This window comes from Pteronotus mesoamericanus, unplaced genomic scaffold (genome assembly GCF_021234165.1).
Source record: "Pteronotus mesoamericanus isolate MK-2021 breed Mesoamerican mustached bat unplaced genomic scaffold, CSHL_Meso_final contig_702, whole genome shotgun sequence".
Classification (NCBI taxonomy): domain Eukaryota; kingdom Metazoa; phylum Chordata; class Mammalia; order Chiroptera; family Mormoopidae; genus Pteronotus; species Pteronotus mesoamericanus.
In genome coordinates, this window is record NW_026555239.1 from 4,014,452 (window position 1) to 4,026,721 (window position 12,270).

The 12,270-nt window shown below is 57.2% G+C and overlaps 1 protein-coding gene across 1 annotated transcript in view; it reads right to left on the reverse strand.

Annotated features, from left to right (window-relative positions):
* Positions 1 to 12,270, reverse strand: part of EFCAB6 (EF-hand calcium binding domain 6) — a 163,029-nt gene that overhangs the window by 13,346 nt on the left and 137,413 nt on the right. The gene's annotated exons all lie outside the window — the stretch shown is intronic.

The window sequence follows — 12,270 nt, forward strand, 5'->3', positions numbered from 1 at the left end:
CTCATAGCAGCTCGACCCGGAAGCGCGTGGCTGGCACCGCACGGCGCTGCAGCCCACCCTTGGCTGAGAGTTCCCTATGTCTGAAACTTCGCTGGCCCCATGGGGATTTAATCCTGGTGAGGGCAGTCTGCGTTCTTAGCCCCCTGGGCGTGGGTGCCTGGCCGTGGGGGAGGCCTGGCCCGCGACGCAGACACTGTGGAGACTGGGCTCCATGGCAGGGTTGGGCTTGGGAGGCTGCAGCTCCGAGCCCTGAGCCTCCTGCAAGGAGACGGGGACTGGGGTGGGCAGGGCAGGCACAGCCCCGGCCTCCAGGCACCTGCTGCGCTGACCTGTGTCTCTGCCTCCGCAGGTCAGAGCCTCAAGCGAGGGTGGGGCTGGGCTGGGGCTGTGGCGGGGAGGCCGGGCCCCGCGAGAGCCCAGCAGGGGCAGCACACGGCACCTGACCCCGCTCCTGGGTGTGTTCTGAGATGGCCTGGGTTCCCCCACATCAAAGAAGCCCATCGTCACCGCTGGCCGTGACCTCTGCCCTTACGGTGGTCCGGCACCGTGCCGGACCCCTGCCAGGCTGCCACATCTGGTCCCCGCGGCTGGTGATAAAATGCGGTCACGGTTCACCTCTAGAGATTCCACAGCAATCTGCGTGTTCTGTCGGCCTCCTCTGGGACCGAGCATGATGCTGCTTTAGGAAGGCGTAGTGGACACAGGGCGGGAATGTCCTCAAAAACGTGCACACACACGCTTCCATCCACACTGCAGCCCACCACATCCTGCACCGCCCAAGGGCAACGGGAGACCTCAAATAGGGCCGCTTGGGGCCACTGGCAGGGCAAACAAATGCTTTTCTTTTTCATTCTAGGAAATAAAAGTGACATTATTGATGCCTCTTACAGTGTCAAACAGTTGACAACACACCCCCACAGCCACGCGCAGGGGAGGCAGAGTCCTGCTCCAGGCCCCCTCGCACTCGTCAGGCGGGCAGAGCCGGGCAGAGCGCGGGCGGACGCGGGCGGGCGCGGCCAGCGCGGGAAGGCGGGGTCCGGAGCCTGAGCCGAGGCCCCGCCTCCCACGCACACGGCGGTGGGGGGGCCCCACATGCCCCTCGGCCAGCACACCACCCGCCCCGTCCAGGAGGGGCTACAGCCCATGGCAGGCGAGGCGGGGACGTGCTGTTTGACGGTGTTAACGCACAAACCGGGAACCCTGGCGTTCTGACAACAGACAGGGAGAAATCTAAGCAGCATGGGCATGCTTCGGGGAGAGTGCTAGAAACTCCAGAGGAAGCTGAATAGTTTTCTAGCAAAATAGGGGTTACTAAATTTAACTTAAGAACTACAGAGGCCTGAGTAGACAGGCAACAGAGAAGAAATTGTTAAAGTGTTAAAAGACTGACCACCCGTCATTAAAGCAGTGTCAAGCCTAGAGGACTTAAGGGCCAGCTATCTCTCTGGAAAAAAAGATCATTTTTACATTAGTCCAATTCCTCCAGGACACAGGAAGGGACACCTAGTGTTCCAGTTCCTTGGAGGCTGCCCTACTGTCTAACAGGAAACATGATAAAGAGGACCCTTGAAGGGGAAGCTATAAACCAATCAAAGTTATAGACAGTAATGCAAAGACATTAAAAAATTTAAAAACATTAGGAATATTTAGCACGTTTAAAAAAGGCACACGAAATTTAACGAGAGTTTATCCCAAGTATAAGCATGTTCAAGAATTAGCAAATCCTTCAGTTCCTTACATTAGCAAAGGTCACGGGTCAACAGATGGCAAAAAGGCATTTACCGATACCCAGCAGCCATTCCTGGCGAAACAGGGTAAGAGAGGGTAGCCAGGGCCAAGGACGCAGCAGGGAGAAGGCCATGCCTGGGCGACGCCCTCCCCGAGTGCGCGCCTGCGCTGCAGGCGGCAGCCGCGCGAAGCATGAACGCGATTCCGCCAGCGTACGGAGCGAGACAGGCACGCCTGCCCTCGGTTCCACTGTCTGCACCCCCTCAGGCTCCAGCATGCCAAGCGAGACCGATGGTGAAACACACGGTTTTAACAGAAACGTTGAAAAAAGTAAGATTGATCCTTATGTGTAGGTGTGGGTCTGCAACTAGAAAATCTCAAGACAATTAGGAAAGCGGCCGGACTCAAGCTAAAAACACACTAAAAAGCAATACCATTTTTTTTTTTACAGCAATTATAACTAGTTAGAAATTGTATCGTGAAAACACTGCACATTCACATTAATGACAAAGCTGTTGAATACCCTGGGATCGATTTCATATGAAAGGTAAAGAAATGTACATATTCTCCTGAAGGTTAAGGCAAAACTGGAATAACTGGAGACACATACTATGTTCCTGGGTGGGACGGCCCCATTTCAAAAGATCAAATCTTCCTCAAATGATAAATAAGTTTAGTAAGATTCTAATAAAAATGTAAATGGATATTCGGAAGAATTATTAGACATATTGGTATTAAAGTTGATAGAGAGAAATAAGTATGTGAGAATTGCCATGACATTTTTGGAAAAGGCTAATAAGGACTTTTTGATGCACTCGATATTAAAATGCCATAAGCTTCATGTGATCAGAATAGTATAGCTTGGTCTGTAAATAGACCGATCCGTAACACCTGCTCTGTCTACTCCTAAGAGAAAGAGGGGTCCTCTGTGGCTGAGCCATTGCCTCGCCAGGCCTATTTGTTACAAAAGTAGCGGAGAATAGTAAGTCCGCCTCAAAGGTAACCTTGGGCAAGACTCCTCCTAAGCAGGATGGAGCATCCAAGTCCCACAGAGGAAGATTCTTTCTTTCCTCCGGGGTCATCGGCTTCAGAACACGGTGCCCTGAGGTCTCCATCTCCGTACAAGGACCACGTCCTTCCGGCAGCTTAGACTGGGGACATCTGTGACACTCCTTCCTGTCACCCACATCCCAGCCACCCACACGTTGCAAAGGGGACCGCTCCGCCCCTGCCTCCCGGGCGAGGCCGCCGGCACATCCGGCCAGGTTCCTGCAACAGCCTTGCTACTTCCACCCTTAGCCCTTCCCCGCTGAGGGTAACCTTCTTAGAGAACACGCAGATGCATACAGGCACACAGATCAACCCGGATCCCCGATGGAGCCACACGCAAGGGCACGGGCAGGCGGATGACTAGGGCTCCGGGCCGGGAGTGTTGCTTCCCTGGGGGTCAGGCGTCCTGAGGTCGGGGGTAGGGACAGTCTGGCTGTTGGGGACACTGAGGAGATGCAACCAAGACAGTCCTGGATGTGAACCTGGCCCCTGCCCTCCACCTGCGTACGGATCATGGTAACACCTGAGTCACACTGAAGCCCAGGACCCTGAGGGGGCGTGTGACACACATACGTGATGTGCTCACAGAGGACGAACCCCCAATGCACGCCCGATGACCGTACGGCGCCATTCACAAGCACCCCAAGCACCGCCAAGTGCTGGGCACGCTTCTAGAAACTGGGAGGCAGGGGGAGGAAATAACCCTCAGGCAAAGCCTGCCCAGGTGCAGGCTCCGGGAAAGAGAGAGGAGGGCGCGTCTCCCAGGTGAGCAGAGCCAGCAGGCAGCGGAGGTGCGGGCACAGATCGACTGTATACCGCTGCCCTCACCGCGTGAGTGGACGGACAGATGGGGCTGTGCAGGGCAGGAGGCTGGGCAAGGCCTGGAGGCAGGGAACCGACTGAGAGGGACGCTCAGGGGCCTGCCCACAGACGGAGGGCTCCTCTTTGTCCGGCCAGGGCGAGGGCGGCCGGGAGGGCGGAGGCCGGGGTCGGCAGGCGGTTTCCAGGGGAGGCGGGCAGTGCCTGCGTGGCTGGACCCCAGCTCTCAGCACGTTGCTTTTGCTGCCAGGGGAGACATCTTCCACTGCTTGCAGAAGTAATTACTGCGTGCTCACTGCAGAAAACTTAGACACCGAAGGCACAAAGGAAAAACAAAAATCACCAATCGCGTCCCCCACCCCGCCCCCCACCAGAGCGGCACTACTGCCACCGACGTGCACAAGGGCCGGAAGACACCCAGACCCCGAGGACATGGCCCCACTGCTCCTGTCCCCGGAGCCAGTGGCCTCCGAGGGTGGACTCCCGGCCCTTGCGAGGACGCTCAGGCTGGGCTTTGGTGGGCGCCCCGTTTCTGGTCCGGCGCTCGCTGCTTTCAGCAGAGGCGCTCAGCCACCGCCCCCCTTGCCCGAGTGACTGGAGACGCCAGGGAAGCACAGATGGCTCTTGGTCTGGCGCTTTTGTGTCCCAGGCACTTCTCATGTGATCATTACATCTGAATGGGGGAAAATAGTGCTTTTTCTGTAACTAGAAGAAATGTTCCTCCTAATCAGAGAAGACACCGCTGTCTTCAGATGCAAATACCGTTCGCCAGCCCTCGCTAGCTTTACATAAAAGGCCCCTCAGGACAGGAGTTACAGCTGCGAGGATGACGTGAAGGAAGAGAGGCAGAGAGGCAGGCGGGGACAGCTGCGGCCCGGTGCCCACCCTCCTCCCTGTCCACAGAGCGTCTGGGACAGGAAGCCTGGGCCTGCGTCCTGCGTTCTCAGTGCCTCTCCCCCTCATCTGACAACCGGGTGCACACATGGCTGTTCCAGCCACTTTGTAAAAAATGTTAATCCACACCTGAGGATACGTTCATTGATTTTATAGAGAGAGGAAGGGAGAGAGAAATGTCATTTGGCCACCTCCCATGTGTGCCCCAACCGGGGATCGAACCTGCTGCCTTCTGGTGTACTGGATGATGCACGAGCCCACCAAGCCACCTGGTCAGGGCTGTTCCTGTCACTTTTTAAATGAAAAAAGAAAAAAGTGCAAGCTTTTGCACAATAGACCCAATTAAAGGATTTTGAAGGAAACTTCTCATTCATTCAAGGGCGTTCATGGAAGCCTGTTTTACTGAACAATGGTCCCCCTAGACATCACAGAGAGATACAGACCACCACTGCCAAAAAGAAAATTCCTGGTCCCCCCGTGACTGCGCCATGATGCCTGGGAAATACACAAAAGAAATGCCGTCCCTATACGTGACGTACACAGTCATCAGAGAACTGACTACTTACACCCCACTTTTATGGGTGGTCCTCCATTTAAAAAGCGCCCACAGGTCTCCTGGGGTGGAAAACAGGTCACAGCTTCACAGTGCCCACCTGCAGCTCTGAACCCTGCCATTGCGTGACGCACCCAGGAACTGCCCCAGCGGGTGGGGATCAGAGGGAGGCGGCCCCAGGCGGGGGTGGTCAGAGGGAGGCGGCCCCTGGGAGCCGGTGTACAGTTCGCCTGGGGCCGTCTCTTCGCGGCCCGCTGCAGGCCTCCCGCCTGCAGCCTGATGTCTGACGGTGCCTTTGACGGGTCAGGGCTCCCCCCAGGACCCGCTGGCGGCTGGCACAGAGCTGGATCCCCAGCTCTCGTCCCCCATCCTCCCGCTGCCCCAGGGGCACGGCTGCGGGGAGGGGCGCCAGTCCACGCCAAGGGCCGGCCTGGCCCCACAGAGTTTGGGGCGCTCCTGCTGCCACAACCCCAGCACAGGGCTGAGTCCAGGAAGAGCCCGCTGCCCTGTCAGCAAGGTGTGTCCAGGCACATCCCTGGCTCACAAGCCACACCCATGCGTCTCCTAAGCAACCCCCCAGGCGAAGGGAAGCCGGCGCACCACCAGGAGGGCTGGCTGGTCAGGCAGCCGTTTGTCCTCTTGTGGTGTGTGGCCTTCGAGGCCCCGTTTCGCGGCTCCCCCTGCACCTGTGACTCCAGGGTCCCCACTGAAGAAGCGGAGGATACTCCCCTGTCCCTTGGCTTGGGGTCAGCCACAGGACTTGCTCCGGCCAAGGGCAGGCGGGCAAGTGCGGTGTAATGTGACCGGGACGGTTCTGAATTTCCAGTTAGTTGGAAATAAAAGGGGACAAGCCCCGAGGGCAGGGAAAAGGAGCAGCCTGGTCAGCGTGGGTGGCAAGGGGACACAGTGACCTTCCTCTGGTGGGTGTCCAAGGTGGTGGCCACCTGCCTGGGAGCAATGGCGCAGACGGTATGGTTTAGCAGGGTCTACGCCGCTGACTGATTAGAAATGTGCTGGTGTACGAATCCAACAGTCTGAAGGCTGTAATTAGCGAATGGAACTGCCTGCTGCCTCTGCTAAGTTTTGTTCGGAATACCTAGGAGGCCATTACATAGTTTTCCCACGATTCTGTACAGGAGGAAAAGAAACAGCCACAGCAGGTAGCAAAAACTCCTAATTAGAAATACTTGGTAAAGAATTCCTCCACTTCCTTTTAGAAAACAGTATAATTACTTTTAAGAATTGAAAAATTGCTTCATTTGATCAAATATTTTGATTAGCAAAGGAATTAATTGTACTGTATCTTCATTTGTATTTACAGTGAATAAATGAAGGCTAAAAATAACAACAGCAGCAGAACTGCCTGTCAAAAAAGATAAAACATTTTAAAAATCCAGATGGAAGTGACGCTGAAGCTCTGTGTGCAGGCGACTGCTCGCCCCCAGACCTGGACCCTCGTGGGGTCAGGAACCGCTTGGCAGCTCCGACAGCCCCGCGCCCACGCCCACGCCCCAGGGGGGCCTGCACCTGGGAGGAGGCTGGGAGCTTAGTGACCCACTGAGGAGCTGGCGTCAGCGCCCAGCTTGCTGTTTGCAGAGGTCAGAGTGTCACTCGGGGTTCTGGGCACAGTCCCGGGTCTGCTGGCGGCATCATCGCTGTCTAGACCGGGGGTCTCCTCCCAGGCGCTGGTTCTTTGTGGGCAATAGCGACAGTGAGTCCTACAATTCCAGAACTTCCTTTGGAAAGGCCACAGTTAAGTCATGCTTCAAGTCAACTGAACCAAGACTTGCGGAGACCCAGCGCTGGAGGCTCCTTCACGCAGGCGCCGGGCTGGGGCGTTACACAAGTTTCTCCGATCCTCCCGCAGCCCGTCGAGGCGCCTGTGGCTCTCCCTGTTTTTTAGAGAGAGCATGTGGGGCTCGGCTCCTCGAGGCCAGGTCTCGCCCAGGGGACCCAGGAGCCTCCCTGTAGGGTGGTAACGGAGCTCAGGATCATCTGACTTCAAATCCACATTCCCCCATCCTATCCTGATTCCAGCCGCCTACCCTGTGTCCGAGAATACAGGAGCCTACAGAAAACAGCAACACAGTAGCTCATGAATACTGACTGGGGCCCAGTGCCCAGCTCTGCCCTGGCCCGCAGAGCGAGGGCCTCCTCCTCGTCCTCCTCCGGCTCTCCGAGCTCACTTCTGCCGCACAGCCCGACGGCCACAAAGCATTTAGCGGGATACCTTTGCCAACACCTAATTCGCAAATCCTTCAGTAGCATAAAATTCTCATAAAATGCAGGGAAGTAAAAGGGAAACATTTAAGCCACCCCCTTCGACCCCTTGATAACTCCATAAACTCATGGCTGAAGTCATTTATGAAACTGTTAAAATAAATTCTTCCACCCAAATAAATTCCACACCATATAATCTCATAATTACTAAACATTTGACATTAGACATGCACTCACTGAAGTAGCAAAGGAAAAAAGCAGTAACGAGTGCTAACATTTGGTGTCTGTTATGTCCGATACTGGGCAAGCCTCCTTCTGTAAGCAACTCAGGCCAAGGGACAACCCTGGGGGACAGGCGCAAAGCCGGTTCCCCTTGGACAGGCAGGAGGCGGAGGGCGGAATCTAATCCCAGCCGTGCGCTTCCTGTGCGACAGGGAACAGATGCTCTGGCCTCTCTGTACTGCAGGTTCCTCGTCCGCAAAATATGATGATGACAGTCCTCACGCCTGCCGGGCTGTTAGGAGGATCCGCTGAGCCCATTCCCGCAAAGCACTTAGCACATGCCTGGCTTGCCGCACGTGCGCGAAGCCCGTCCGCCATCATCGGGACGCTGGCGTCTGACTGAGGGGACGAGGAGGCGGCAGGGCCTGGCCAGGCGCAGCCGCCAGGCGCGCCTTCCTCTTCCCCTCTCGGCGTGGACCGTTCACATTCAGCCTCAGAGCCAAGGCAGGGGGCTTTCTGGTTTGTTCACGAGCAGGCGCCACCACAAGGGGACCGTGACTGTGCCTCCCTGTCCTCCTACCGCGCGGACCCCTGGCTGGCACACCTCCTCACTCACAGGTACGGAATGTTGGGAGCTACGATGCTTCCGGTCAAATGGGGCACGGAGCCAGGCCCCGAGGAGCCCGGGCCGCGGGACGCACAGACGTGTGACAATGATCAGGGTGCTGGCTGTGTTTTGGATTGTCTCTGCCAGGCTTTTGTGGGACAGCGACCTCTTCGGTTGACTCCTGGCTTCCCCATAGGGTCACAGCTTATGCATCGGTGGTGCAGCTCAAGACTGGTGCTTGTTTGGTCCAAAAATTGCAGTTCAATTAGACTGTAAACGAGACTGTGGTGGCTGGGGAGGGGCCGCCTGAATGGGCCCGGCTGGCCTGGCGGGGCCGCGGCCCCCGATTTAGAACATGCACATAGACCGCCTCTTTCGGGGGGTGGGAGTTGAGGGGCCGCCACCCAGGTGCCACAGGGAGGGACTGAGGGCAGTGGAGCTCCCCCAAGCAGCTCCCCGAGGCCGCCAAGGGCGTGCCACAGCGGGGACTCCGGGGGACAGGACTCGGTCCCTGCCCTATTGGAGCAGGCAATGTGTGGTTCAGAGGAAATTCACGTTTTCCAGTTGTGCTTGACTAAGTTCTACATGTTTCTACTTCACTAGGAGTTCGGGTTGGCCAGGCTTTCTCCCAAACCTCACCGCATGCACAACTGCCTCTCGTCCTCCGCCTGGAGCGGCTGTGACTGAAAGGGGGTCTCCGGGTGGAGAAGGGGGGCGACGTGACAGCCCTCCCCCTGGGGCGGCCCCTTCACATTTCTGCACGCAGCACAGGAAAGCAGGCCACGCCTCCCTTGGTGGCCACGCCCTGTCCTGCTTCTGGCAGCTCAGAGCGGCAGGGGCTGGTCCCTAGGCTCGCCACACCATGGGACCCTGGGGTGGCAGGGGGGCTGCGCTCCTCTGCAGGAGGGGGCTCCAGATCCAGGTGGGGCCCAGGGCGCTCGGGTGGAGCGGCTCTAACTGCCTCGGATTTGACCATGCGTCATGTGGAGTGGCGGTCAATTGACCTCGGCAGGTTGCACCCCTCACTGCTCACGCTGTTGCCTTTATCGCCCCGGTGGGCTTTAGGTAGGCCGTCCGTGTTAGTGCGCCATCAGGACGGTGCTAGGACCGCCGCACCGCCTGGGCCAGGGCACCACGCCCTCCACCAGCAGGGTGGCCAGCTCACCGACCCAGAGGGCTGGCAGGGGGGACAGGCGTGGATGCACCAGGGCAGCCTGGTCCAGCGGGGCCGCCACAGGCCACCCTGCAGGCCCTCGGGGTCGCTGACGATAACCCTGTGCCTTAGCCTACGCACGGCAGCCCCGGCCACCCCCACGCCCTGGCCGTCACCAAGGCCACCCCCAGGGCCACAATCTGCCACATCCTCAACAGCCTCCAGGAGAACACGTAGTAAATGTTCCCTTGGCAAGTGGAAGGTGAGTAAAATTTAGGGGAAACATTTAAAAATCCCCGGAATTCTCTCAAGGGGACACGGCCTATCTTGCCATCAGGAACAAAGATCAATAGCAGTAACGGCATATCTTAGTAACTCACTCAATTCGTTTCCTGTAATCCAGGGCCTCTTCCTGGAAAGGAGGCTTCCCCTTTCCTTGTCACATCCATTAAACATACAGGGACGCCATTGTATTTACAATGAAAGGAAAGATAAATCGAGGTAACATTGTCGGCAGCGAATAAAAATATGATGCTCATAAAAGATTACAAACATTTCAGTGTGCTTTACAGCCTCCTCTTCAGCTGAAAACTACATTCTCACATTCTCTCCTGGAAAGAGGAAACCGTCTTTGAGTTATTTAACATCTCAGGAGCGAGTGGAAGGCCCGTATGCTACAAACGCAAAGTAAGAAAAGACCTCGTTGGCTCCCTGCTGGCTAGACTGTGACCAAACAATGCTCTGCACTGAATAAGGGTACGTTTTGTTCAAAATTCCATTATTTCCATGGTAATAAAGTAGAAGGATTTTATATGGGTGTCTACTATGTCTTTCACAAATTCTATGTCTACTCTGAGTGTTACTTTTATGTTCATGGGAGATACTGAAATTGCACTTTAAGACTTAAAAGAAATGTGCCCCGGCTGGTGTGGCTCCATGGATTGGGCACCGGCCTGCGAATCACAGAGTCGCTGGTTTGATTCCCAGGCAGGGTACAGGCCTGGGTTGCAGGCTAGGTCCCCAGTGAGGAGCACGCAAGAGGCAACCACACATGGATGTTTCTCTCTCTCTCTTCCTTCCCTTTCCTTCTCTAAAAATAAATAAGTAAAATCTTAAAAAAAAAAAATGTTAAACACAGTGAGTTTCTAAAGACAAGGTGATGCTCTGTATTTGCACATAGCATTTTGAAGGTCAAATATTTTTCCCGGAAGTAACGAGCAGGTATTTGCTGAGGATGGAAGTTCTGGCCCCATGCTCACCCCATCTGTGGACACCTTAGGATAAAGGGAGCTGCGCTGTTGTCCACTGCATGCACCTTTTTCTTCTCTTTCGCTTTCCCGCCACGCCGTGGCATGGCGCTTCAGTCTCCATACCCGGGCGTGACGGCTGCCAGGGGTGTGAGGCATCTTCCTCACTCCCCCCAAAGAGACTGAAGTAGCCTTCATCTTTGGTCAGCCTGCAGGCCGTGGGCCGACTGGCAGGGTCCTCACATCCGAGAGTGGCGTCCAGACTGACGCAGCCCTGCAGATTGAGCCTGGCTGGAGGCCCGGGACCCCACCCGGAGAAACGCTGTCGGAACTCAGCGGCGCTTCAGGAAGCAGAGGAGCCAGCGGGGACAACATCACAGCAGAGCCATGTGCTGCACCGGGACCCGCGCCCCGTCTCTCCTGCACAGAGCTCAGGTCTCACGTGTGACAGGCACATGCGGCATGCAGTCGGCTGAGGCTGCTGAGCACAGGCCGAGCGGCGTGCCCAACGGGACCAGCACATCATGGGTGTGCGTAGGGGCCCGCCTGTACTCTCGGGGGACTTCGCCTCCCCAAGGAGTGGATCTCGCTTGGCCAGGGATTACTCAGGGGACAGCCTTTGCGAGGAAAGGCGCCCACCGTCTTAATTACATTGTGGTGATCTCCTTTTAATTACTTGCCGCCCACACGTCCCCAGAGGGAAAGGACGACGGGTGTCACATTTAATGAGCGTGAGGATGATGCATTTGCTTTTCCTCTTAGTCGCTACTTCTCCCCCTTCTCTGAAAAACACCAGCTCAGGGTGAAACCTCAGAAACTGTCAGGGCAACCCGGCATCCCTACCCCTCCAGCCGCCTGGGCGGAAGCCGCCCCACATCCCTGCTCACGAGTCTCAACCCGCCCCTCTTGCTCGGAGGAAGGGGACCTGAGCTCTGGAGTAAGGGACGCAGGACCCCAGCCATCTGCCCTGCCACCCTCCACTACCCGCCCCCCCCAGCACATACGTAGGATGACCGGACCCCCACGGATTCTGAAACACCTGAGGCCTTGCACCTGCCCCTTCAGGCCACCGTTTCAGCCCAGAAGCCCCTCACACACTGTGTCCCCCTGGGAAACGCACCCTGGTCTGAGCCCTGGCCTCTCAGCAAGGCCTCCCTCCCCCAGGCCAATGCCAGCTCCAGGGCTGGCACCTCGTAAGCCCACCGACCGCACGCAGGCCCGGGGAGGTGGGCGGAGGCCGTGTGGGGAGCCACCCGTGTCCCTGGCCCCGGCCCCACCCCCTCCAGCCCACCATGCTCACTCCTGTTGCCGTGAGCCCCGAAACTTCCAGGCAGGAAGGTGCAGCAAGGTGCTTCTGGAGGTGCACGGGCAGAGGCCCGCAGCACGGAAGCCACCCGGCGCCGCCCAGGGGGTGAGCAGGGAAGCAACACGCAGTCTGTGCACACGCGGTCGGCCATCGGCCTTAGCAAGGAAGGGCGCCCTGACCCCTGCTGCAGCACGGAGCTGAGGACGCCACGCTCAGCGAACTCGGCCGGCCGGGCACGGAAGGACAGTACTGCGTGACTGCACTTCCAGGAGGGGCCCGGGTGCCAGAGGCGGGGGAGGACAACGGGGCGTCCCGTGTGATGGGCAGGGCTTGGGGTTCACGAGATGAAACGTCCTGGAGGGGGTGGCAGTGACAGATGCCCTACATTCGTGGGTGGCCAGGCGCCCGAGCTGTGCACTTAGACGTGGCTAGGATGGTACGATCGATGTCATATGTATTTCACCACAATAA